The sequence below is a fragment of the Ceratotherium simum genome, chromosome 32 (assembly GCF_057802395.1).
Source record: "Ceratotherium simum simum isolate JZ-2026a chromosome 32, ASM5780239v1, whole genome shotgun sequence".
Lineage (NCBI taxonomy): Eukaryota > Metazoa > Chordata > Mammalia > Perissodactyla > Rhinocerotidae > Ceratotherium > Ceratotherium simum.
The window spans coordinates 8,151,497-8,177,443 of record NC_141931.1 but is presented as its reverse complement, the minus strand read 5'-3'; the positions used below and the strand labels follow the sequence as shown (position 1 = coordinate 8,177,443).

Here is a 25,947-nt window from a genome sequence, read left to right as displayed (position 1 = left end):
CCTGGCTCAGCCTCTCCCAAGTCTGAGCTAAAATGCCTTTTTAGATTCTAAGGTTCCAAAAATCAGCTACGCTGTCAATTACCATAAAAGCAACTGGTTGGCAGGAACAACTTACTGAACCAGCCAAAGGAGTGTGTTTTAAGACCAAAAAAGAAAAGGAAAGAAAAAAAGAGGTGCATAGTTAGAAAAATCTTGGATGCTGCAAAACCCAAACCATGTTGAAACTTAAAGTGGGGTTATCCTCAGTTTGGACATATGTTTCCTTATAAAGTTAAGTAGAGAAACAATTATATAGAAAATTCAGTTCTACTGCACCTCGAGATGTGTAAGCACAAAGCTCTCTGGGCAAAGCGTCCATTCAACTTTGATAAATGCAATTTAGAGACATTAATTCTGATATATATTCCTGAAGTAATATGTATACTCATAAAAAGAGACTAAAATACAGCCAAATCTTTTGCTCCGAGATTTTTTTCAAATCCAATCAATAAGCCCTAAAGTTAGGAATGTTCTTAAATATTCTACAAAATACTACTCACACCCTGAAATGTAAATAAAATAAAAAATATGAGTATTTTAAATTAATCTAAAACTCATAAATTATATGTTTCTCTAAATTAGAATGGAGAGAGAGCTCCAGACGCCTGACAACTGCACTTCCTCACACTCAGTTTTGGGGCTGTTACTGGTGACAGCAGGTGTGGACAGCCAGCATTTAGGGTGTTTCTGATCTCAGAGGTCCTGAGAGCCCCCAGGACCCCAGATCAGTTTCTGGAGTTATTTACATACTTGGAACAAGTGAGATAAAGAACAAGATTCTGGTGAGTAGGGCAGATATAAAACCTCACTGAAGACTTTGAAATATGGATTGCTCCAAATTTGCAGGACTTACGTCAATGGACAAGCGATCTCCTGCCCCCATCACCCGGTCTCTCTCTCTCTGTTTCCCCAAGCACTAGATCCAGGCCGGGCTCACCTACACACCTACAGACTGGTTCCACTGTGGCTCTATGTTCCTTTCCTTTGAAAATAGCATTTGTTGTTTTGCTCTAATAAGAAAGTAATATAGGTTCATGGCCAAAAATCTAGGAAAAGGTGTAAAAGAGAAAATAAAGGGCCTTTAGGGATAACTAATGTTAATATTTGGGATCTGGCCTTCCAAGCAAGTTTATATACAATTTTTTAAAGGGGGTCATTCTTGTACATGTTTCATGCCTTGGTTTTTCCACTGAACTTCTACTTTCGCCTTACTCTTTGTTAATAAATAAGATAATAATTTACCATTTGGCCTTCCCTGACGTGACAGTGGTTTTTGCCTGTGAAACAGAAACAGCTTGGAAGAAGTCAAAATCCAGCTTCATCCAGTTTGAACTTGAATATTGAGAGACTCCAATGTTACAAGAAGGGGTTATCTTTAAAATAACAATTACTAACACTGACTGAATGCTTATTCTTACACCAGACACTATGCCAGGAACTCCACAAATGTTATCTGGGTAAGTACTTACAATCACCCTATGACACAGCACCATGGCCCTCATTTACAAATGACACTGTCACTTAGAGGGTCCAGAAACTTGCACGGGACTCAGGCGATGGGAGCTGAGACTCAGCTCCGGGTCAGCTGGCTCTGAAGGTCATGGTTTTAACCGCTGCATTCCATTATCCAAGCGATCTCTGTGGATAAAGCCACCTTCAAAGACCAGGGCAAAGCCTAATGCATTGTTTACATAGAAAGCCTGTGGAACGATAACGTATTAAACCCCTTTTCTGTACTTTTTCCTAGTATTTTAGATGATAGAGATAAAAAAAGACTCTTTTCCTCCTAATGATTTAATCTGTAATATCAAAAAATCTATCCAAATCACAGAATAGGGAATTGAAGCTCTTGAGCTCTCCTCACACGTTAATTAGGGTGACGTTTTGTTAAACGTGATCTCCCTATAATCACTCTTCCGTCGCCCAGAGTGCGTTACTGCTCAGTAACTCCTGCACAGCTGCTGCTGCCTCACGTTTAGAGGAAATTTTTGTGGTTATCCTCTCTTTGGGGTAGTTAGAGTTTTTGAATGAGTAAAGATAAATCATTCTAAGTGATTTTGCCCAAAAAGGAAGGAAAAAAGACACCCAACAACCTGTAACACGTATCTGTTGGTGACTAAACTGCTTCGTCCAGTTCCACCCCCAGAAGTGGACTCCACTTTAAAACCTGGGCATGACAGGCAGAGACTGCGACCACACCTCGTGACCATCGAGGCTGCTGGCACAGATGAGGTATTGGAGCCTGAGTTTTGTGAGCCTTGAGATGGGGGAGCTTTGCAAGCTTTCTGAAAAGTGAGAATTATGAAATGCAACCCATGTCATCTTCATGGATGGATCTAGTTTTTGGGTTTTTTTTCCCTTTTGCAATATACTAGCTAAATTATTTATCCTAAGGCCTTAAAGAATGAGTGGCTTCCAAAATCGTTTCAGAGCCTGTAGAAAAATCTTTTCCAAAAATTAAGCCAGTGTTTCCTTCAGCTATGACCTTCACCATCTGGGCAAAGATTCTTTTCCTTCCTGCTACCTCTCATGTGGGTTGGCCCCTCACTATGGCTAATGATGCCCAGATGTCCTGGATCCACAGGGTCCCCACCTTCAGCTGTCTTTCTGTCAATGCATTGTCCCCTCTATCTGCTGCTAGAAAATAAAAATTAGAAATCACACCCTCTATTCTGGACCAATAGTGAAGAGCCCTCTCGTCAGGACGGGGGTAGGCTGACATCTCAAAGCTGTCAGGATAGCTTATATTTTCATTAACAACAACAAAACATCTTTATTCTTCCAGGAGTACCCACACCTGTGTGCAAACCTGTAAAGGTGTTGCTTGGCTCCTTATCTGTCAGGGAGCCATAGCTTTGATGGCTTTCCTTATTATGCAGATCTTAAGAACCGGAGGCTGGTGGCTCCTTATGAACTCCCAGTTGTCCTTGTTCTGGTGAAATGCACGGCTGTTCTGACCTCATCAGCCTGGGCTGGGGGACTGACAGTGTAGGAAGTGGGATTTGTAACTTTAAACTAACTTTTCATAGAAGCAGGGTGCCACCCAATTATAATATCTCAACTTCACTTTCAATCTTTTTCACTAAATATATTAAATATTTTTGATGCTAAGTTATTCTGCATAGTCCCATCTACCAAGATTGCTCCTCTGTGATCTCAAAGGCTCCACCTTCCTGAAGTCTAAACATTTCAGCCTGAAATTTCACTTTGAAGATTAGAATGCAGTCTATGGGGAGGAAATTGTTGGTGAGTGACCAGAAAGGGAGTCTGGAAATGTTAAATATTCTCATTTCTACTTTTAGCTCGTTGTTATTACCTATGAGGGTGGTCTGGTGTGAGGCACAGAGGCAGCGTAGTGCACTGGTTGGAGCCTAGACCCTGAAACCAGACAGCAGGAGCGGGACTCCTGCTCTGCTACTTACTATCTGTGTGACACCTGGCCAGCTGCCAGACTTCTCTGTGCTTCAACTTTCTCACCTATAACATGGGGCTAATAGTACTAGACTCAGAGGGTTGTTAGGAGGATGGCATGATTTCATATTTTCTAAAATATCTAGAAGAGAGCTTGAGCACATATACCAAGCACTATATAAATTCTCATTAAAAAAAAAATTTACCTCCCCTCTCACTTTATTCTTTACATCTAGAACATGGGGTTGAACGCAGTCACCAGAAAAATTAGTATTGTTCAGAGATTTAATATGAAAACCATTATGTAAGGATGAAATATTTTAACTCGTAAGGATGAAATATTTTAACTCTGGGCAAAGCCCATCAGCTCAGATTAATGGATTAAGTGTGCAGAATCTATCATCTTCAAAAACAAAATGGCTTTTCTGATGCTATTTTGTGCCAAAATACTGCGACATGCCGAGACAGAGCATTGGAGCCACATTAAAGAATATCAGCTAGCTTTACGTGTCTAATGGATTTTGTTAGTTCATTTTCTCAAGGGGAATACTGGGGATGTTACCCAAAATGTTTCATCTATGAAAGCTATGTTTCCAGCCAAAGTCTCAGAAAATGACTTCCTAACTATGCATGAATAACGTCTGTGTGTTGCAAGGAGTATTATTGTTTGTAAAAGCACTCCTTTCTACATGCAAGTTGGGCTACTAGTTATGAAAACTGGATGGACTTATTTTGATTTTTAGCTAAACCTTAATTTTGTCCCAACATCCCAATATTGATATTCATCCTCTAAGTTCTTTAAGAGCACAAGGGCTGTTTCTCCCGAGATCAACTTTATAGCTGCCACACTGCAGTTCCAGAAGGTTGACTTGTTTAATAAATATATAGCTGAATAGAGTTAGGTTACAAAGTACTAATATGACTTTCTTCAGCAAAAAGGGCTTTTAAATGGAAAAATGTGCATTTGTAATGATCTAGAAGTTGGCTGGAATCCATGTATTTTTGAGCTCTTTAGTATCTCTGAAAAACCATCAAAAAAGTATTTTTCCTTTGATATATGAACCGCAGTGTATCTTTGAATTGGCTCACATTATTACCATGCTTTTCAAATTCCTTAAATTACCATCTCCAGAAATGACACTTCAGACTAGGAGATCTTGGTGTTAAACCTGTCTGACTGCATTAGCACCAGAAATGACACAATAACAGAGATGACGTTCACAAACTTCTTGGATCTTTCCGAAGAGTAGCAAATGACAGTTTCTCTACTGACAGTTCATCTGCTGTATTTATTAATAGAAAAGAAACATATTTTAGACATAAGATGAACAGTATTACCAGACCTTCTTCTACATTTCAAATACATTTCAATGTTCTTAATACACTTAAAATGTTAAAACTGTACTTGGCATGTCAGTGTCCTATGTTCACACATTTCTACATTTAAAGGTTCTGTGATTTTCTGCTTTTAATTTCAGAAACAGTCATTTAAAGTCTACGCTGGGGTAGGGAGGGACTTGGAAATGAAAATTGGGAAGATTTTTGCTGATGGTATTGAAGGGCAGGAGAAGTTAAAAAGGAACTAGGCATAAAGGTGGGGTAAAATGCCTTGCCATGCCTTGGCTGGAGCTGGAGGTCCAAGAGTACCCCTAGTCAAGAGGGCTTCTGACCAAGAGAATACCATATAACCCCCCCTCTACTTTAAGTCTTGCCAGAGGGGTCCACTCTAAAATTTGTCTGGGAATCTACATCCCAAACCATTTATTAAATTCCAATGGCATACAGATCCTATTCCACTATTATCACTTAAATTTAGAATACAAAAGACTTCTAGAATAAATTAGGGGATAAGTTGCTTAAACCTAACAAGTTGATCTGTTTGGGGGAAAACAAAAACATTTTATAGATCAAAACCCATCTCTTTGTACAATAATTTGTCTAAGCACAGATGTGTCCTAGGACCATAGGAAAACAGCTGACTCACTAGCTATGTGACCTTGGGTGAGTTATTTATGCACACTGTATCGAAGTGTCTTCACCAATAAAATGGGAATAATAATAACACCTACTTCCCAGGGGTGCTGTGAGGATTAAATGAGGTACTAAGTGGAAAGCTCTTGAAACAGTGCCTGGCACGTTGTAAAGGCTATGGCATTAGGATTCCTGACATGAAGAAGCAATGCTGTCAGTCATCCTTCATTAGTCACACGGGCCACTCCGACTTCCACGGAGGCGCTAAGTCCCACATGGGGTTTCTACTATCACACCCTAGCCTCTAACCCATCTTCTTAGGATGCTGTAGAGGAAAGAACAAAATTCACAGGGGAACCTCTCCAAAAGACAGGTTCCTGGATCCTATCTCTGAGACTGTGATTACATAGGTCACAGATGCGGCCGAGGAACCGCATCTGAACAAGCATCCCAGGTGTTCTGATGGAGAAGGTGAAGGGGCTGCCCCATGAGAAACCCCTCTGTGGAACGTTAGAAGTAGACTGCTTTTGGCAGAGAATCCTGCTGACACTCCTGGGTGTTCATTCAAGTGTAGCAGCACGACGCAGCATTTCTTTGGTACGTTTCAAAAATCGTTATGTATTCCTCTTACTCCAACAAAGGCCAAATGACAGACAAACCAAGTTCTTAAGTCTACCTTCACGTGAATAGCACATATAATATTTTTATAGGAGAATATTATTCAGAAATGGGTGACTCCAGCTTCAAAAATACTTTTTATTGTCTATTTTTGCTTTAATATGAATACCACTAAAAGGATTTTTGGGGGGCAGAGTTAAAACACTTCACTTTCTTGCCCCAGTTATTAAAATTTTTGCTGTGCTATGGCACATAATTCAGGGAGAGTCATTACAAATAGAAACTTGAGGATAAAGGAACCCAAGATTTTCATGGTAATATATTACAGAATCCTTCAGAATAATTAAATCACCCTCCTTCTTCTAATTGGAATAGCTACGGTAATAATATACTGTTATAAGATCTGTGTTTTCTGTTTTGAAAATAAACATGTTGGCCCAGCTCTATATTGCTGTGATGGTGGGCCTTTTATTTTTGTAAAAGTCTTGTATTTTTTTTATCTTTCCTTTGGGAAAATAGGGTGACAAATAGTAATCCACATGGGGTCATCAAAAACTAATTATTCAGCCTAACACAGAATTTTTTCTTTCTAGGGTAGGATAATAAGCTTTTATAAACTAAAGTAAACTTAGTTTCTGTTGCCCTTATTAGAATATTTTATTCAGGCCCGCCTCAAAAAGAACAGAGCATTGTTTTATTATACACTGACATACTGATGAGGTTTTACAAACAGTTTTTGGTGATTTTTAATCTGCTATTTTTACAGCAGGTAGCTGGAGCTATATGATCTCTAAAGAGAAACAGGGATAAGGGGTACAGGACCGCCACGCAAACAACTTGGCAACCACTAAGACCCAAATCACTAAAATAGAGCACAGGATGCTGAATCTAATTGTGAAGGAGGCTTGAGAGGGTCCTGTCTAGGCCTGCTGATGGCTTTACTTTTGAACAGCAGCAGAAAGTCAGAGCACTTGGGATCAAAGGGCTGGAGAGGACCAAAGCGCTAATGGTAGTCATCTTGAAGCCACCTAAAAGCCCAGGGACAGGCGGTGCACGGAGAGCAACTCTTGGCTGGGTGTCTGCTGGAGGGTGAGCTGAGTTCATTCCATCCCCAGAGCATGTGGGGTCATCCTGTGCTGGGACCACTGCTGCCAACGCCTACCCAAATTAGACGTAGCAAGTCTACTAAAATAATAAGGCTCCACACTGCAGCCTTTAGAAGGTAATATTTAGGAGGGGTATTTCTATGGGCATCACAAGATATTAAAAATACAGTACTAAACATGAAGCAAAGAAACCACAGAGAAAGAAAGAGCAAGCACCGTTAGGATCTTAGATTAAAAACATACCAGAGCTCAGTGACTACCAGGAAAGAAGGAGAACGAGTATAATATACAGGAAAGTTCTTGCAGAGCCATTTCATGGAAATTTAAATAAAAAGAATGGCATCTTCACACAATATAAATATATTTAAATGCAAGCAGCTGCCATACATATTGTCTTACAAATGTTATATGCTGTTACAAGTAAATAAGACACCTCAAAAATAAAAGGGAGGGGCCAGTCTGGTGACATAGTGGTTAAGTTCCAGCCTTCCCCTTGGGTGTCCCAGGGTTCTATCCGCTTCGGATCCTGGGCATGGACCTACTCACCGCTCATCAAGCCATGTTGAGGCGGCATCCCACATAAAAGAACTAGAATGACCTACAACTAGGATATACAACTATGTACTGGGGCTTTGGGGAGAAAAAAGAAAAAAAAAAAAAAGAGGAAGATTGACAACAGATGTTAGCTTAGGGCCAATCTTCCTCAAAAAATAAAATAAAAGGGAAAAGATTTTTGTTGTACACATTAAAAATGATTGATTTAGAGAAAGGGACAATGAACCTAAAACTTTTTTTGGACTAAAAGCAAGCCTCTGCTATTCCTTATATTTTCTACCCTTTCCCATACTTTTTGATGACTTAGAGAGAAATGTAGTATTTTAACAATCAATAATATAAACCAATTTTAAACGAGAGAGAGTGAGAGGGAAAGGCAGAAAGCTGTGCAAAAAAGGAAAGAAAGCAAAAATTATATTTCCAGGACAAATCAGATCCACTAATCCACACTTTTGATTTTGGTGATGGAATATACTATACATACTCAAATGCAATTTAAAAATTAAATCCTCCAATTCTAAATTCTCTCTAGACATATAGAAAAGGTGCTGAATGAACAATGAGAAGACAGTAGTTATCACCTTGAATCAAAGCATTATACAAAAGAGCCTGGCCCTCATACACAAGAGGAAACAAAGTACATGTTTTCATTAAGGAGGCACAAGAAAGTTGCCTTTCTTTTTTTGGTTATAACAGCCAGCGAAATCATACATTCCTTGCAAGATTCCCAAGCTCTTGCAGGCAAGTGGCCTTCTCCCCTCCCTAATAGATGGTGGGAGTTCTAGTTACTTTTCCACACTCAGGAGGCGGAAGAAAGAGGGGCCGGTTTAGGCCAGCCTTTGATTCGGGAGCAGAAGAGTTTCTCACAAGCAACCAAGAGCTGTGAAGTGCCCTGAACCGAGAAGTGTGCCATAGCACCATTGCTTGTGAAGTCCCCTGTTATCCCAGAGGTCTATCCAGTTAGACACACACACAGCTAATGCCCACCAGGAGCACACCACTCTCTGTCACGCATACGGTTTGCACATGGGTCCAAAGCCAAGGGAGCTGAAGGCATCCACCAAAACCATCCTTCCCAGGCCACCCACAATGGGAGCTGAACACAAGATGTTACAAAACACACATGAAGAAGGAAGCCCTTGTTTCAGGCAGCACTTAACTACACAGCCCTCAGCATAAGACAAGAATAGGAGGTGGCAAGTTGGTCACCACGGCTTTTTAGAAAAAAGTATTTCTCTTATTTTCCAAACTCCAAGTAACTGGATACATTATCCAGCTGATTTTCAGCTTACTTTAGGAGGTTTAAAAATCATCCTATAAGATACATCATTTATTAGACAACATAATATGTAAATTCTTACTTGGACAAGAAGATACACAAAAAGTACTTTCAGAGTGAAAGGAACAAGGAATTTGTATTTGTGCTGACTTATAGGAGCTCATAGAAGAAGAATAAAGAAATGAAAGATGAGCAATGAGGAAAATGCATTTAATTAATTATTCACATGACTAATCATCATCATCATCAAAATAATTGGCAGGGCTAGGAAAAGCAGAAAGTGGGTCCAGAACTGGAACAAAGATGATTATTTTTATATGGAGAAAAGAAGAAGTAATGGGAGTTGTGTAGGGCAAGTGTTGGAGGTATCTGTCAAAAGGCTGCTTTAGAAATAGGAGTCAGAGTTTATGATTAACTGAAGAATTATTCAAATGGAAATTGCACGCTAACTTGAGGCGTCTTTAGGGCACAGAGAAAGAGAATAACCAATTAGTTACTCAAATTCCTACAGCTGCTCTTTAATGGGATTCATGCCTTTTTTAGGTTTATCTCAAATTGAGAAATTGAGCACACTGGTTCATTGGTAAACAGTGCAAACTTTGAAGGGGGGATTTACTTAATCACACTTTATTCCTCCAACAGTAAGTTAGACTGGAAAGAGAGCAAATTTGGAACCAGAGAGCTTGGGGTCTGAAACTCAGTTCTGCTGCTTACTAGCATGTAGTTTGGGGCAAGTTACTTAATATCTGAGTCTCGTTTTTTTCCTCATTCGTAAAAGAGATACAAAATACTGAATAATGAGGACTGTTGTAAAAATTAGAAATAATCACTGTAAGATACTAGGTACCCAGAAATAATAAATAGCAGCTACAATTATTCCACAATTGCAAATACTCTTTTTGTAATGGCAGCAAACTTTCGATGAATGTTGAAGACCTACCTTGAAATGGAACAGATAACAAGTAATACAACAATTCAAAATAGTTTTTGTATTTGAATTGTCTAAGCTAGGTCAAGGACAGCCATGTTATGTCTAGGATGCCCTAGTGTGGAAAATTCTCAAAAGAGCAAGACTGCATATTGTGGAGGCTTCTGTTTTGCAATGGCTTGGAGAAGGTCACTTAAGTTGCTTAGTAGCCATAATATGCAAAATATTAGGATGGAATCTTTGATGAGAGTAAGAATGAGCATACCAAGGCAAATCCCAGAATTATGTCAGCAACTGGTCTTTTGCTGTTCATTTTTGGAGTTAGTACATGTAACCCCTTTCGGACTAGCAGCTTACACGATACTCACACAAACATATAGGTGTATTAGAGTGTTTACTCTTAATTGCTTGGAGAAAGTTTTAAATGTGAAGGTCCTTACTCAAGATAGAATGGGGCATGTGAATCTGGGGAAACAGCTTTGGAAATTCCCACTTCTTAAAAGCTGCCTCTCTAATCTCTGTTATTAAAATTTCCCTATGAAGGTCTAAGTAACTGGTAGACCTATCCTTTTCATAAGGAATAAATAACTACTTAACACATATACTGTCTAAAAGACCTTAATTATATCACTGCTTTATCCTAAACAACTTGGTATTCTTAAGTTCTCAGATTGACTGGAGTAAGAAAATACAGATTATTTCAAAGACTCTTGATATTTTTACGAAAAGACGACAATCATAAAAAAAAGTTCTTCCCACTGCGTGGCAGAATGAGAGGAATACTCAATTTCCCTTGGTATTTCTTTGCCATCTTTGGATGCCTGGCGCTTTGATAGAGAATCTGCAACCACATTACAATGAATCTGAACTTATCTAAGTGAAAACTAAGTTATCTTTTTGTGAATGTCAAATGGAAAATTATACTTTGTACACAGCATTTTATACCCCCTGCCCCTTTCTGAGCATGGTTAAGGGCCAGGTCAACTTCACACAATTCATGGTGATGATAACAATATTTATCGAGCATTCTGCAAGTTACACATGTGCAATTAATCTCATTTCCTTTTTTGGCACACTTATATCATTTTCCCCATTTTACAGTGTGGAAATTGAGACTCAGAAAAGCTGACTGACAGGTCTAAGACCAAATTGTTAGTAAACAATAGGGCTAGTACTAGAAGCCAGATCTTCTCATTTTAAACGCAGTAGAATTTGCTCTTCTCCATGTTGTCTTCCTTTACGTATTCATAGGTTCATTGGTTCATTCAGCAAACACTGATTGAATGCATCTTGTGTGCCAGGCACTGTGACAGGCCAGAAATACAAATTACAAATGGGTCTCGTCCCCAAGCAGCTCAGTTTGGTAAATAAACGACAAGAGCTCAGGATGGGAAGTGCTGTGGAGCATAAAGGGGAGAGGCAATGGCAGGGGCAGGGGGTGGTGATCCTGAAAGGAGCTCCAAGGACATGATGCCCTTGGGGCAGCGGGGCAGAGGCCCTGGGCCATTGCTTCCAGCAGCAAGCAGCTTCCTCCATTCATGCCGGTGGGCCCAACCAACATTATCATTACCTGAGGGCCAAGACATGGAAAATGGGAAAGCATGGCCTGAGGTAACGATGAGCAGGAGTTACCGAAATGAAGATGGGGAAAAGCTTTCCAAGTAAAGGGAACAGCTGTGTGAAGGCACGATGTCACGCCACTGAACAACAACTCTGAGAAACGCTTTTTCGCGTAGCTGAAATGGATGAGGTGTGTGAAGGGGCAGTTGGGAAATTAACCAAGAGAGATCAGCAGAGGCCAGGCATTGAGGGGTTTATGGTTTGGGGTGCCAAGAGAAGGAATGTGAACTGTATCCTGAAAGGTATGGAGAACAACTAAAGGATACTTAACAGTGATATGATCAGATTTGGATTTTAGAAAGCTCCCTCTTGCCTCAGTGGAAGACTAGATTGGAGGAGCCAGGCAGGATTGTGGCAGGAACCTAAGACACAGGTGAGGAGTCCTGGGATTACGGAAGTAGCTGTGGGGAAGGCAAGGCAAGATGTAAGAGATATTAAGGCGCAGACGTGTTGAATGACTAGACGCGGTTTGGGAGCGGGAGGCAGGAGTTGGTACTGTCTCTCAGATTTCTGCCTTGGAGACTGGGTGCATGATGAAGACGGCATTCTCTGAGTTAGGGAAGAAAGGAGGAAGAGCCAGTTTCACTTTGGAGAAGGCAAGACATAATGAATTTGATTTTGATATGATGAGAGTATGAGGTGCTCTGAAGACCTTCAAGTGTGGATGTTGTCGTAATCCTAAAAACGCATGATGGAGCCCTTAACAAAAAAGAGAAAGCTGCATTGCTGGATTCCTTAGCAACATATTTAGAAATATTTTGATATTTTTTTCTCAAAGCATTCATATTAACATGGAAATTCATCAGCATTCAGAAAAAAGAGGGATGCAAATAAATGTGAGGATGGGTCTTATATGAATCTAACTACGGAATAATATTTCAGCACACAGATCTAAATATTTTCCCATATGCTCAGCTAATATTATTCAACATGTGATTTGAAAAAAAAGGGGGGCATACCAAAGCCTTGAAAGATGAATTATTTTAAAATCTTTATTAGTCACACACCCTTAATACATACTGTACTTACTCAAAGAAGGAAGTGTACACCGAAGGGGAAAGGGGAAAGAAATAGTTTTCTTAAGTGACAGAACAGAAGAAGCAGAGGATCTACCTGGCTGCTAGCCAGTCAGCGAGTACTGAAAAGCTAGACATTTCAAGGCAAATTTCTACTAATCCACCTTTTACCAAAGTTCTCACTTTAAGTCCACCTTTTGACATGTAATATTTAATAGAAACTTTATTTCAGTCACAAAGTGCCCTGAAAAGAATTTAATATTGGACTCCATACTAGGCTAAAAGAGGAAGGTATTAGGTGACTGAAAAGAAACATGTATTTGAAAAAAAGAAGAAAAAAAAAGGACTTGTGGAAAGCATAAAGCAGTTAATGAGAATTTCTATTGAAAACCGAAAGTTAATGACAATACTAAGTTTCTTTCCTATTGAGGACAGATGCTTCTTAAAGAATGGATAAATCAATAGAGTTCATTTTCTAGTGGCATTTGGAACCACAATTTTAATCTGTTGAAATGGCACGAAGACAAAAAACAAAATACAAATAAACAAAAAAATATTTTTTTTGAGAAAGAAACTCCATTTCATTGGCTTCCACCCTCGCAATTTATATTCAGCTCCCTAAGAGGGAAATAACTCCCTCAGGAGGGTGGCTTTCTGTTGGGTGTATGCACGATGTAAATTTGTCTTGCATCTAAAAATTAGGACACAACAAGCTTCTAATCATCACCTGTTAATTTGAAACAAAAAGAATTCTTTTTGCCATTGAAAGCAGACTGTAGTAAAGAAGCAGCATTCTCCAAGGTCATATGCTGTTGGCAAAGCTCAAAAAAACCTTGCAGTCCAACTTGCTTATATTCAGCTGTGTTTACTTAGACTTAAGTTGACAAAGTCTGCCTCTGATTATACTGAGCAGTCATCTGCCCACAGATAAATAGATATTACACAAACTTTTGGAGGGAATGACATTTGGCCTCCATAATTTTGGAATAATTTACTGTTGTACCCTCAACTTAAAACACCAAAATGATCCACAATATGTTTTTGGGATTGAAACATAAATATTTCATTTTACGAAGGGAGCAGTCTCTACGACTTTTATGGACGGGAGGTGATGTACGAACAAAGGATGGTACCCCTCTGGAAGGTATGGAACAGCTCTGCACCAGGCACATTCGGGCTACATTTATTTCAGTCTTTTCAATAACCATCAAGATTTCAAGGAACTTCTGTAAATAAACTATCATTTAAAGAAAATAACTTTCCATCAATTTTCGCAACAAGTCTCTAGAACAGAACAGGCATATAAAAATAAGAGTTAACTAAATTATTTCCAGAAACTACATCTTGGAGTCATGTTTACACTCTCAGTTGAAAGCAAAAGCTCAATGTTTTACCACTATATCTTACACTAAATGCAAAGTTTTGCTTTTGGAGCAATGTAAACCATTTCCAGTGCACGGAGTCTGTTCCTCATTACCCAAGAATTGATTCTGGCTCATTGTATTTACTTTGCTTGCTGTTATATTTACAAAACAAAACATATACATACATACTTTCCTCTCCAAACTAAGATTATTTTGAAGGTGGAAGTACTTATTATATTCCCCAGTGCTCAGTCAATAAACCAATCAATCAACAGATCTTTGGTGCATTTTGCTAACAGCTGGTAATACAGTAGTGAACAAGAGGGAGATGGTCTCTGTCCTCTACAGTTTATCTAACGAGAAAAATGAGAAATTGAACACAAACAGTCATTTTGTGTTCATTTTAATTTATGTTGCTCATTTTAATTTATGCAATTATGAAGAGGTTTCTCGCACTGAAACTAAGATATTTTCTTCGCTGGCTCCTGTTTTATTATTATTATTATTTTTGTGTGTGTGTGTGAGGAGAATCGGCCCTGAGCTAACATCTGCCAATCCTCCTCTTTTTGCTGAGGAAGACTGGCCCTGGGCTAACATCCGTGCCCATCCTCCTCCACTTTATATGGGATGCTGCCACAGCATGGCCTGACAAGCGGTGTGTCAGTGCGCGCCCTGGATCTGAACCGGCGAACCCCGGGCCGCCGCAGCGCAGCGCGCGCACTTAACCACTTGCGCCACCGGGCCGGCCTCCCCGGTTTTATTATTGAATTAACTCAGGGATAGAGCCCTTCATTAGGAATGGTGGTGTATTAAGGGAGCTCTGAATGAGTATTCTGCTGTACCAGCTCCCTCTAGCAGTTCAGGCTATGTCTGCAAAGGGGTTAGTTTTTGACCAATTCATTTAATGCTTTCTATTTTGGCTTTTATTCTAATTTACTAAATTTGCTTTAGTAAGCACTCTGTAAAGTGAATGAATGTAAACGATGGTACCGCTACTGTTGGTGCAACCGACACTTACATTTAACAAGCAAGGGTTTCCAGAAGCCTTTCCTTGTAAAGCATTGACGCGATCTCTCCTTATGCTTTTGCTTTGAGATTCACAAAAGATGATTTTATATATACAAAATAAAAAAGGAATATGTTTTCAAATGTGCGTGCCTTTAAGGTCGGCAAACAAATTCATAACGTGCTGAAGACCAGAGTGACCTCCTCGTACCAATCTCTACAAGAGGATACATTAAAGTCTCCTTAGCTTTTAATGCAAAACTGCATCCACAATCATTCTAGAAAGGGCAGATTCCTCAGATTCGACGTGTAGTCAGAGAACTGAATCCAGGAAAATGAGGGAGTACGAAAATCTCTTCTGAAGCCCAGCCACAAGACAAAGCCAGAGGCATCTCCAAAGCCACTGATGCAACAGCAAGCCAAGCGGAGAAGGCGGCTGCTGCTCTTGGAAAAAATAACATTCACAGCTTGATACCTAGGTCTTGGGAGAGCTGAGTGAAAGAGGAAGGTAAACACAGTGGACATACATATGACCACACATCTCACTTTTCCACCATGGAGGGAGGGGCAGCGGATATATCAGACTTCGAGTAACGAACACCCTTTAAGGAGCGGAACCACGGTAGGTGGCTTCCTACGAAGGAGAAGTACATTCGCAAATCTTATCAGATTGGACCAAAACAAAACTCTGCACAGAAACTAGTATGAAAGTTCATTTTAAAAAAGGGATACAAAAATCCTACACGTGCAAATTATTTTAGATTCAGTCAAGGCTATCAGGCGGCAGTGTTATGTCTGAGAAAGGAAGACAGCCCTCAGTATCTCCAGACACACAGTTAGTTCTCCACAACACATAATTTAACACAGAAGAAAATCTTAGCCACAGATCACTGACCAGAATTAGTTTGCAGAAGATCTGCACCTGAATCAAACTTATATGGCCCTCTCAATGTTAACCAAAGTAGGAAAAAACAAAAAAAAAAAAGGAAAGCTTTCACAACCAAAAATCTTGAAAAATTTCCTATATTTTCTGGTTTCATTTTTCCCAGAACTGAAACACCACAAAATAACACCACCTCAGTGCACTCACTTCCAGCTCACTCAGGAAGGGCTGAGGTACATAAACATTTTTTTATTTCACTTTTTTACAAGAAGGTGACCAACATTTTCTTAGCCTTCCAAAAGACTTCAGGTTTGGAATACATTTTGGTTAAATGTCAGCAAAGGAATTTGCTCATCGTTCAAAAAAGCACTTTTTCTTTCCAACCTTGGAATATATGTAGAAACTGAGGGGTGAATGGAATTACAAAACGGCCCAGAGCCACAAAGGGAAATCCAGTTTTACAATTCCTAAGAGTTCTGTAGGGAAGCATTCTATAGAGAAGGAAGAGGGAGGAACAAGGGACATTTATACAGCAAGCTGATCAAGTGCTTTCACAATCATTATCAACAGCTCGGTGACAAGTAGGTATTTTTTTTCCCTCATTTTACAGATATGGAAATAAATCAGAGAAGTTAGTGATTTACTCAATGTTTCTCAGTTAGTGGTAGAGAAAAAAATCTGCATCCAGATCTTCAAAGTCTAAAACCATAATCCGAAGACATTGATTGAAACCCAAAAGCCAGCATTGTCTGTACACAATGGGAAAATACTAGAAGTATTGCCACGAAGGTCAGAAACAAGACAAGAATGTGCACTATCATCACTATTATTTAACATTGCACTGGAGGTACAATTCAATGCAGTAAGCCAGAGACAGAAACCTATGGCAAAAATTTCCAAAAGGAGGCAAAATCATCACTATTTGCAAATAATATAACTGTATTATTAGAAAACACAAGAGAGTCAACTGAAAAACTACCAAAAATGACAAGCAAATTTATGATGGTAGCAGAGTACAATATTAACATACAGAAAGTAATGGCTTTTTCATACAAAAAACAACAACCAGTTAGAAAAATGTGATGGAAGAAGGGACCCTACTTACACAAGAAAACAACAAAAAGATAAAATACCTAGGAAGAAATTTAACAAGAAATGTGCAAGATCTATTTAGAACATTTGAAAACACTACTAATGGCCACAAAAGAAGATATGAACAGACGAACCAAAGTTTTGGATAACATGATTCTACATCCTAAAAATATCAGTTTCCTATAATTAATTCATAAATGTAACACAATCCCAATAAAAATAACAAAAGATTTTTTTCTGAGTAGACAAGTTGATCCTAAAGTTAATATGGAAAAATAAACAAGCAAACAGCTAGAAAAACTATGAAAAAAGAAGAAGAATGAGGGAAAATAAGCACAGCTAGATATTAAACATATTCTAAAGCTTCAGTAATCAAAATACTGTGGGATTGGAGCATGAGTAAAAAGAAAAATCAATAGAGGAGAATAGAAAGATAAGATGGACTCAATTTAAAATGTGGTTATTTTCAACTACAGAGGGAGGAGAAAGACAAATTGATCATAAACGGCACTAGGATAACTCAGTAGCTATACGGTGAAAAATAAAGTTGGATATTTTCTTCATACCACATTATACCATATTTCAAACTAAGAGACATTCCAAATAGATAAAAGATTTAAGGTAAAAATTGAGACTCATAGACACACTAGAAGAAAACCTGGGACACTCCCTTTTAAGTTTTGAAGTGAGGAAGTTCTCTCTATCACATAAAATCTAGAAGTGATAAAAAGAAAGATTGATAAATGTAATTACCTCTTTTTTAAAGGCTACATGGGGAAAAATCAAAAGGAAAATCAAAGCATATAAAACTAATTGGGGCAAAATATTTGTTACTCACAAATATCACAGGCTAACCTTCCTACTTCATAAAGTGCTCCTCAAATTAATAAAACATTATCAACAAGAGAGTCCATAGCAAAAAGAATATGAACATATAGAAAAAAGGGAATTTTGTGACAGGCTTATTTCACTTAGAATAATGTCTTCAAGGTTCACCCATTTTGTAGCATGTGTTGAATTTCCTTCCTTTTTAAGGCTGAATACTATTCCATTATATGTATATACCACATTTTGTTTATCCATTCATCTGTCAACAGATACTTGAGTTGCTTCTACTTTTTGGCTACTGTGAACAATACTATTATGAATGTGGGTCATACAAATATCTGTTTGAGTCTCTGATTTCAGTTCTTTTGGGTATATATCCAGAAGTGGAATTACTGGATCCTATGATAATTCTATTTTTAATTTTTTGAGGAACTGCCAGACTGCTTTCCATAGTGGCTGCTCTATTTTACATTCCCACCAGCAGTGCACAAGGGTTCCAATTTTTCCACATCCTTGTCAACACCTGTTAGTTTCTGTTTTTTTTAATAATAGCCATCCTAATAGGTGTGAAGTGGTATCTCGTGGTTTTGACTTGCATTTCTCTAATGATTAGTAATGCTGAGCATCTTTTCATGTGCTTATTGGCCATTTGTGTATCTTCTTTGGAGAAATGTCTACTCAAGTCCTTTTCCCATTTTTTAATTGAGTTATTTGTTTTTTGTTATTGAGTTGAATAGTTTACCTTTTATATAAAACAGGGGAAAATAAGAATTTACATTCATATTTGCTCTTAAATACATATAGAATTTCTGTAAGGATATATTAAAAGTTAAATTTTTTAAAAATGTACTTAGACGAGATCCCTCTGTTATATATTGTATAGTATCCTGTATTTATTTATAACATTTGGCACACTTTGTTCAATGTTTGTCTTCCACAATATACTGTCTGTCATGTTCATTGTTTTAGCTCCAGTACATAGCAGAAAGGACCCTCAGTGATTACTTGTTAACAGACTAACTGATGGAGAGAGAGTAATTTATCACATTAGAACACATAACGTGACTAGGATGCTAAACTGTAGGATCACAAAAGAGTAGTCACATTGGAAAGCAGAAAGAAAGGCCTCAGGCAGTTGGGGGCTCAGGGCTGCGTTATGACTTCTGTGTGTTCTAGGTCGTTTTGCCTTTGTGGACCCTTTCCTCCATAAAAGGATATTAAAATTATATTTTACAACTACATCAATATATAGACATATATAATCTAGGCTTATTATATATTATTATGTTCATTTTTCTTTTGATTTTAGAAGAAATTAAAATAAAAGCATTTTCATGGGTCCTGGCTGCGCTACTGTGCATAGTGGGAAGCTGGCCCTGGGTGAGGGGACCAAGGAAAAACTAGTAGATGTGAGGTTTTCTTAAAGAAAGCAGGCCTATGATGCCAAAGGCGGTGGTCCTGGGGGATTAGGAGGCAAATGAAGATGTGGGAACCCAGCATACACTAAAAGAGGTAAAAGAAACATGAAAATTCAACTATCTCGAGGCTCATCTTCCCTGGTTCCACACCACCGTTTCTCCATCCTTTCTGACAATTACTTGCCACAGCACTTGGCATCCACTGGCACTAAATATGGGCTAATTCTGCAAAACTAACTTAATAAGTTTTGAATTTCAAAGAAAAAGAAAATAGAACTTTCTTTCCACCCTACCCTAAATGTTCTTCTGGTTAATCCACTTGTATTTTCAAGGGAAATTTATTTTTTTTAAAAAAACATGTTTTTCTAAATAGAAGCTTATATCCTATTAAAAAAATTCTGTTTGAAAGCATAGTGACTCATGTCGTCCATGTACAGATTAAATTAAACTGGCCTCTTCATTATTCTATCAGAAATGAGCAGGTTAAACCAATGTCAACTTTGTACCCTTAAAAAAATGGGAGAGTGGATGATACTGGCCTTTATAAATTTTCTAAATAATTTTCTCCTATATCCTGTCCCTGAAGATGGAAGTTATTACCTCTCTTCATTGATTTAAAGAAATTTTTTTAAAACTTAAGAAATACTTCCAATCAGAGAACATTAAAGTATTTAACAGCTGGTATGGCATGTACACCAACCAATTAGAAGAGATGTTGGCCGTAAAGATAGGGACCACTGGTGCATACTGCCCAATATTTAACACCTCGCTGTAGAAAAAGCTTTGCTTCCAACTTCATGTTTTCTCCCTGATTTAGTTCACTCCCCCCACAAGGCCTTTTATCACATACCCGAATCTAGAGGACCTATATTTTTCCTGTGCATCATTCATTTATTTGTCCATTCATTCATCTATGCATTTCCTTATCCCTTTAACACACATAAAAACCAACTATACACCAGATGTGTTGGGTCCTGGGGATGAATGAGACAGAATCTATATTGCAGGGGAGTCACGATCTAATGAGGGCAACAAATTAGTTCTTTTCTTCACACTGATTTTCTGGTACGTCTGGTAACAATAACAAAACAAAGGTGAGCTGATACCTGGACATGGCTCTATGCCATATGCACGAATGACTGTGAAGATAGGGTTTCTTTAAGATTAGGATTCTGTGCTCCTCTGGAGACAGAATGAAGGAAGATCAGCCAATTTTCAGCCAAATGGAACTTTGACTTTCTTCTCTTTCATGCCTCTTCCTCCATATCTAGGAGTTGTAATAAGAAGCTCTTTCCCTAACTTGCTCCCACCACCACCACTAAGGCATTGTTGTCTACTAGAATTAGGATGTGAGCTACACATGCAAACCACATACACAATGTTAAATATTCTAGTAGACATACTTAAAAATGTAAGCAAAAGATAAAATTATTTTGATAACATTTTTTAACTCAATATAGCCAAAATATCATTTCAACATGTAATCAATATAAAAATTATCAATGAGATATTTTCCATGCTTTTTCCCCCAATATATTTAAACACATCTCAATTTGGACTAGTCACATTTCAAGTGCTCAACTGTCTCATGTGGCTAGTGGCTACCATATTGGACAGCACAGTTCTAAGCGACTCTAGATAGAATGGACACGTGGACCACTCTATGAAACATTCCTTAAATCTCAGAGTGATACAGTGAATTCTGAGGGATCTTCAAAAGTACAGAAATGTCCATAATTTTCTATAGAACTTATGAAAGTGGAGATTCCTGGAACTGTCCTACAATGAAAAAGGTGAAGATAAGTTAGGGCTTGATTTATGGCCATATATTTTGATTCCTATTCTTAACCCCTGGTTTAAAGGAAGCTCTTATTCTGGATTCACTAGTAATTGATCACAATGACCAGATCCCCCTCTCACAAGCTCATCTTTGGTTTCTGCATTAGCATGAAAAGGAAATATTCCTCGACATTGGTGACTCAGTGCATACTTCAACACTCTTTTTTCCTCAGAGGTACCTTCCTATCTTGTTCCTGGGCCCCTGGGAGAAGACTGGACAAGTCTTATAAAATGCTTAGACATAAGTCCCACAGTACCAAATACACAAAGAATACTAGTTTAAAGACTCACCCAGCACTACTTAATATGGAATCCATAAATTCTTTCAAGAGCCCATTCATGCCCAACTTGTCAATAATCCCTGCTATTTAAAGATTCTCTGATCCTTAGCATGCAGAGAACCTGATCCAGAAATGAGTCATTCCCTTGTTACATTCTGTCCCTTCTTCCTCTAGCTCTCTCCTCTCTCAATCCAATCAACTTTTCATATGTCCTTTTCCCCACATCACTATGAGTCTTTTTGGATCTTTCTCCTCTAGATTTTCTTTCCTATTACTCATAGTTTCTTCTGTCTTTCTATCTCTGATATCATTATTTCTTATGCCTGGTATGTAATCACATTTATACTTTCTGTTTTGGTTCTGGATTATTCTCTCTCAAAATCAGATTCTCTAACTCTTTATCAAGACAGATTTATCCGATACATAGCCAAATATTAAAACAGCCCTTCCTTCCCAGGAAAAAAATTTATATATAATTTGCCTCAAGTACCCAAATTTAAATGGTTGGTGGTTAAAATCAAGAGATGAATCAAGTGCCTTTTGACCCTGGCTGAGTCTTTTTAGGAAGACAGAAAGGACTTGAAGAGATCAGTCTAATTGTGACAAGCTGGTTAGAGACGTCAAAATGTTTCCAAGTTGCTCCTTTGATTTAACATTCTGATACTGCATCCTCTCAGCCTTCCTCTGATTGATGCATCAGAGAAAGAGCTAAAACATCCAGGACCACAGACGGTACTCCAGTGCTGGAGGGAAGCATGCACAGGGCCTAATTTCCAGTTTGGGGACTTCTACCTCTTCAATTCAACTTCAGAATTGCAGTGGGTATAATGACATTTTTGGTCTATCCCTAACTCCATATCTCTGCCAGTTTCTTAACATTTGTGGTTTACCAGTGATGCTTCTCAGTCACATCATGGGACTGAATAGGGGGTTTCCTTCAGTTGTTGTTAGTACTGTGGAGTGGATTCCAACTCCTAGACCCTGTGTATAGCAGAGCAGAACCCTGCCCTGTGTTTTTGCACCATCCTCTCACCTTCCTGCGCTATATCAGACAATGCTCCAGACAATGCTCCTCTGCTGTTCATAGGGTTTTCACAGCTAATTTTTTCAGATGAGGGTGGCCAGGTCCTTCTTCCTACTCTGGAAGCTCCCCTGACACCTGTCCACCCTGGGCGACCCTGCTGGTATTTGAATTAACGGTGGCAGAGCTTTCAGTATCACAGCCACATGCAGCCACCACAGTGTGACAATTGACAGACAGGTGGTGTGGTTCCCTCACCTGGAAACGAACCCGCGCCACAGCGGTGAGAGAGCCGAATCTTAACCAGTAGCCCACCAGGGCTGGCAGTTTCCTTCAGAAATGTGATAATTCTAGCCCAATCATATCACTGATTTTCAAGTAAGATGCTAATCTTTTTGTACTGCCCAGTCACAAGTAAGAACAAAACCATCCACGCTAGAACACCCTGGAAACAGAAGTAGATCTCAGGCAACAAAGCTTGGAAATCACAGACCAGCTACGAGGAAGGAAGCTCAGTCACTGGGAAAAAGAATGCATCTCTTAGAATAACATAGTTTTAAACTTGAATCAAATGGAAGAAATTATCTAAAAGACTCCTTTCCTAAAATCACTATCCACTTTTTTTATACAGTGTTAGGCCATTTTCTATTCTTACATCACGTTCTTCACTTTTCCTAGTAACACATGTATCATTTTCTCTATAAAGATCGTAAGCGTGAACCAAAGTGCTTTTTGCTGGATTGATTAATTTGTTTTCTTTTTTCCCAGAAGCTTCATACTACCCTCAGTTTCTAGACTGGCCAGGTGAATGGAATGGGCAAGTCCACAAGCATGGGCTCCTCACCCAAGTACGGCCTCCACACCAACCTGGATACTGGTCCTGACCTGGACACAACCCTGCAGTTGTCATCAGAGTGCCCTGTGCCTAATCACCAACTCTGCTCCAAAGAGGAACCTCAAGAAAGTTCTAAACTCACATGCCCCAAGAAGACTAGAATCTCTAGAGCTGTCTCCAAAAGGGGTTCCAAACCTAGCAGGGATGATGGTTGGGTTTTAGGGAATCCTTGAGACCCATAAGATTATAAACAGGTATAACTGAAGAAAATAAATTGCCATTTAACATCACAAATGCCTTATGAGGAAAATGAAAGTTAGCAACTACAAGGCCCCTTAGGTTTGCTTAGCATCTTGATGGAACAGAGTTTGGAGCTGAAGCTGGAGAGAGCTGGCTTACACTACACTGCGTGGAAAGAACTGCGAGATTTTGAAACAACTGGGAATTAGGGGGTGAGTAGGAAAGAGAGGAAGAGGAAGTGTGGAGCTAGTGAGATGCTGTGAGGCTGGGCACACGTCGGGGAGGGCAGGCAGGAAAGAGTCGCAGGTGGGGTGGCTAAAGGACACCTAAGAACAAGGACAAGTGGTGCTCTGTGTGAAGTTACATGAACTGCTGTGATATAAGGCCCTTCATTCGTTCCGAAATTTCCATACAGACTACTACACGCACACGCCTTCTGAGAATGTGTGGGGGGTGTCTTCTGGCATTTGAGGAAGGGAGTACATTTCATATCTGAATCAACGTTTGCAGAACAGGGACACGTGGGATGGCAATGCGACCCATAAATGAATGCACTTTGGAAAACACAGGGTTCCATATGCTTTGAAGACAGAACCCTCAGGCGTCGTCAGAAATCTTCAGAAGAGCCCGGCCTTCCACAGCATGGACTAAAGTGCCCAAGGGAATCCTATTTAGGTCCAAAGGGTCAGAGATGCCTCTGCTGCCATTTGAGTTACACAAAAGGGTGGTGGTGGGGGTAGCAGATGTGCGTTTTTCTGGAGAAGGATCCAAAGCTTTTTATCCAATTTTCAAAGCCGTCCATGAACAAAAGAAGGAACAGTTCCAAATAAGTTAAGAGTCACTGCTTTGGAGAGTTCTACTCCGTAAATGATTATTTATTTTGAGTACACTTAACCAGGATGGAAAACACCGTAAAATTGAGTGGAAAGAGCCTGAACGAGGAGCTGAGAGACCCAACTTCTCTTTCTGGCTCTGCTGTTAAGTAGCTATGCATCAATGGGTCACTCCCTCCCGCCCTGAGAGAAAGTGGGAATAATTATCCTTATTTTTACCTCATAGGGTTATAATAAGGATCAAATAAAATAACAGATGTTCATGCACTTTCTACAGTACATATAGCAACACAATATATTATTAGATCTAATCTGGCATGAGATTTTCTAACCTAATACCAGAATAGTAAGTACAAAAATGACCTTAGTGAAAATATTTTTACAATTCAATCATGGATATTATTCCCTTTTCTTGCCATCATAAACAACGGCATTCTGCTTTAAAGGATATTTTTATCATTCATCCCACTTTTGGAGTTTCACTGTGTTCTAGCCTCACTTGACAACGTCTATTTTGTGACTCTTCCTGCCTCCTCTGTAGGCAAACACGTCTAATTTGTGTAAAGGCAAAAGAGGCTTCACCCGCTTTTTCTATGCATGGCATTGGGCACAACATTTGATCTTACAGAGGGATTAAGTCATTCATGAACTGAGACCAAAGGGAGGAACAGCTCCCAAAAAACAACCAGCCGTGGGGTACTACAACATCCAGAAATTCACAGTCACTTCTGCTACAGTTGTAATTTGTAGTCTGTCTGGCAGTGACAAATCTAACTGCAGTCTCTGTGGTTTAAATAAAATGTATCTACAGCAGCTTCGAGCCATGTTTTAAAATGTTCCATGTTATTTTAGCTCAAGGACAAGCTTTTAAAATTAAAAAAAAACTTTGGCTTTAATTATAGATTAAAAGTGAAAGTTTTTTTAAACGAATGCTATTGAGTCCCACTTTTGGAGAAAGCATTTGAAATAAAAAAAAATTAATTCTTCTCCTAAAGTAACAATCTTCATTAACATAGGAAGATCACAAACCCAAATCACACTCACACACGAAGACAACATTTTTGTGGTTTTAAAACTACGATAGTCGCAGTTCATCTACTCGTATTATATTTTCCAGGGATTTCAGTTACTTTTTTTTTGGTGAGGAAGATTGGCCCTGAGCTAACATCTGTTGCCAATCTTCTTCTTTTTGCCTGAGGAAGATTGTTCCTGAGCTAACATCAGTGCCAATTTTCCTCTATTTTGTATGTGGGATGCTGCCACAGCACGGCTTGATGAGCGGTGCGTAGGTCAGTGCCCAGGATCCAAACCTGAGAACCTTGAGCCACCGAAGCAGAGCACGAGAACTTAACCTCTACGCCATCAGACTGACCCCTTCAGCTACATTTTATAACCAGGATGCAATATTTTAGACAAAGATAGACCTAATAAAAGGCAGGTGATATTGTTGTTAAACCTTAAATTTAAGAAAAACCCAATATTTTAGAATCTAAACTTATGAAACACAGAAGTTGAGTTACACTGTTCATAAAACAAAAGGATTCACTGCACGATTATTTTAAAATATCAAGTGTCTGCACTGTCCTTAAAACTTGATTCAATTTTAATCTAACGTTTTTGGAATGTATCAATTCTGAAATTCAAGGCACAACTTTATTTTCCGTGGATGTATATAGAGTGCTGAAGGAGAAGCCTAAGTCAGTGTACCAGCAAGGGCAGTAAGGGAAGGCCTGGACCCCAGGCTCCAGGCTGGTGCCACCTCCTC

General features: G+C 39.0%; 1 protein-coding gene across 7 annotated transcripts in view; it reads right to left on the bottom strand.

Moving 5' to 3' along the window:
- Window positions 1–25,947, bottom strand: part of MKX (mohawk homeobox) — a 63,154-nt gene that overhangs the window by 6,636 nt on the left and 30,571 nt on the right. Inside the window, exon 6 of one of the 7 annotated variants that reach the window (XM_087420730.1) lies at window positions 7,847–25,947. This exon is cut by the window's right edge and continues 16,380 nt beyond it. The exons of the other annotated variants lie outside the window; for them this stretch is intronic. The gene's annotated coding sequence lies outside the window, so the exon portion shown is untranslated. Of the gene's footprint in view, window positions 1–7,846 lie in introns of those variants that run through there. 7 annotated transcript variants of the gene reach the window in all.